This window comes from Nematolebias whitei, chromosome 16 (genome assembly GCF_014905685.2).
Source record: "Nematolebias whitei isolate Nwh7 chromosome 16, NemWhi1, whole genome shotgun sequence".
Taxonomy (NCBI): domain Eukaryota; kingdom Metazoa; phylum Chordata; class Actinopteri; order Cyprinodontiformes; family Rivulidae; genus Nematolebias; species Nematolebias whitei.
Window position 1 is genome coordinate 4,814,041 of NC_056513.1, and position 2,580 is coordinate 4,816,620.

Here is a 2,580-nt window from a genome sequence, read left to right on the forward strand (position 1 = left end):
ATATATATATATATATACATACACACACACACATTTGTTTTTTCATTTTTTGTGAGATTTTTGGGAAATTTATTTTGAATTTTAGTTACTAGTTTTATTGTTTGTTTGTTTTTGTATTATTTAAAAGTGGAACACAAATAAATGTCCCTAATGGCTGAAAAATATTGTTTTAAACAAAAATATTTACCTATAAAAGTTTTATCATTAATTTTCAGTGGCAATTATTCAGTTCGGAATCACAAGAATGCTGACCTTGGAAACACGTACATTAGCTGATTATTACTTGATTCACAGTAAAGGAAAAAATACATATGTTATAATGAAGAGGGTTTATTTATAATCATGCATTATTTCTAACATTTAAAGCATGACCCAGTGTTGCTTTGAGCTATTAGATTTAAATAAGGAGATATGGCTGGCTCACAGCCTTTTCTGCTTGACTTCTTGAATGCAACTAATTAAAACTAAGAAATCCAAATGTATTTTTAATATTGGAAGTCTGGAAGATTTTATTGCATTTATCTGTCTTAGTTTAATGTAATACATTGAACTGACATTTGTGGTTGGAATATAAAGGTTCAATAAAGGTTACCTTAGTACACTGAGCTCTTAAAGTTGCTATGCTTAATAAAGTTTGTGTATACGTTTTTCGATGACAAACCAATTCATTTGTGTCATTAATCACAAAACGTCAAAAGCAACAGTAAACTACTGTAACCTAAAATATCATTTGTTATGAACACTCCACGTGTTATTGTCCAAAATCATATGTAGAATTAAGTAACCAGGAAGCATCTTGAAACTAATAAATTTTACTTTGTACTACCTAAGGGTACTTTATTTCCAGCTGGTGCTGTTTTTTTGGCTGCTGCTGATTCTGTTCTATACAGAACAAGTGAGATGGAACAAGATAACCACTGGGTGTGGAGGCAGAGTTAAGTGTTTACATTTTACACATTTACCATGCAAAATACTGTCTACCACATACTTCACATTTTTCCTCCTACCCAGTCATAGTTGCACCGCCTGATTCCGAGCAGCTGAGCACGTACATGCAAATATCAGTCCCTCAAAGATGTGTGGTCAGGTCACTGGAGCCTTATTAGAGGGGATGGTCTGAGCGGAGATGGGTTTAGGTTACAGTATATTATTATTCATTAGCACATGAATAAAAATGTGTAACCCTGTTGGATTTATGCTGGCAGCATCTTAACAGCAATGTGGTCTTTTATATGAAAATAGCATTTGATGCATTTAAAATCTCAAACACAGCCAGAAGTATACACAATTTGAAACATAACAATAGCACATTGAGTTCTTCTGGTTTTGTTTTACAGAAGTAAATAAAAAGCAGACAAGGTACATGTATCTCACTGGGCTGTAAATAACTGGTGAACATACAAGGGAGTTGTATGATGTCTTTAGATTATCCTGTAACTCATGCTGGGTTCTCAAATCCCCCGTATGAAAAGTTTTCCTATCCTCCTTTCAAAAGTGTACTCCAGCAGATTAAATCATGAATTGAGGGAGCAGCTGCCAACATGAGTACGATACAGATGGAGGTGCAGACAGGGTAATGTGCATGGCCGAGAAGTTTTGCATCCATGCATACGGAAATAGGATATGATTATTAACAATAAACAGTCCATCCAAAATGCTGCCATACAGTTTGTTGGACACTTGGTCACAAACCCTCAGTTCAGTGAGAATCCAGAAAAGAATCATATACTTTCTCAGATGCTCCTTGCACTTTTGAGGTTATTTTTTTAAACAGCACGTCTCCCAACAGTCCCTGCTCAGTGAGACACCACCTTAAAGCAGATTTGTCCTGAGTCATAATGCCTAAAACGTCCACTGACACACAGCTTAATCATTTACTTCTCATTTGTGCCCTTCAGCAGCCCCTGTCTAGTTTTCTCTGAGGACAGCTTATTCATGAACCGACCAATGAGAGGAGGAGTGGACGTGAGTCATGGCTGTCAAATGAGAGTGAGTGACAGCTGAGACTGGGGCAAGGTTGGTTTAAGAACACCGTGCTCACTGGCAGTTTAGATCTTGGTGTATCTGCAAATTAAATAATGTAAAAGAACAATTATTGTGCTTTTAGAACATATGTGTCATTATATACTTAAAACAGCTATTGTTTGTATTTTGCAATATTCATTAGTAAAATAACCATAAACCTGACATGTTCAGTGGCTATGAGACGTATATTTTCTTTGAACTGGCACATTAAAACGAATAAACACGACACAATAGCTAATTTAATAAATCTGTGCAATATGGATTGAAATGCAATGACCCCAAAGGATGTTTGTGCAAAGCACCTTCAATACAGTCTCTTATGAAACGGATGCATTATTCATTAGTTATTTCAAAATATGAATAAACGAAAATGCAAGCTCCCCGACAAATGACAAATGAAGGGACACAGTATGAGAGATAATTGATGTATCGGAAATGCCTTCTTAATGGCCATGTTGGCACCCTGCCCTCTTGTGATTTGAATACAATGTTTATGCGTCTCACTTTATATATATATATATATATATATATATATATATATATATATATATATAT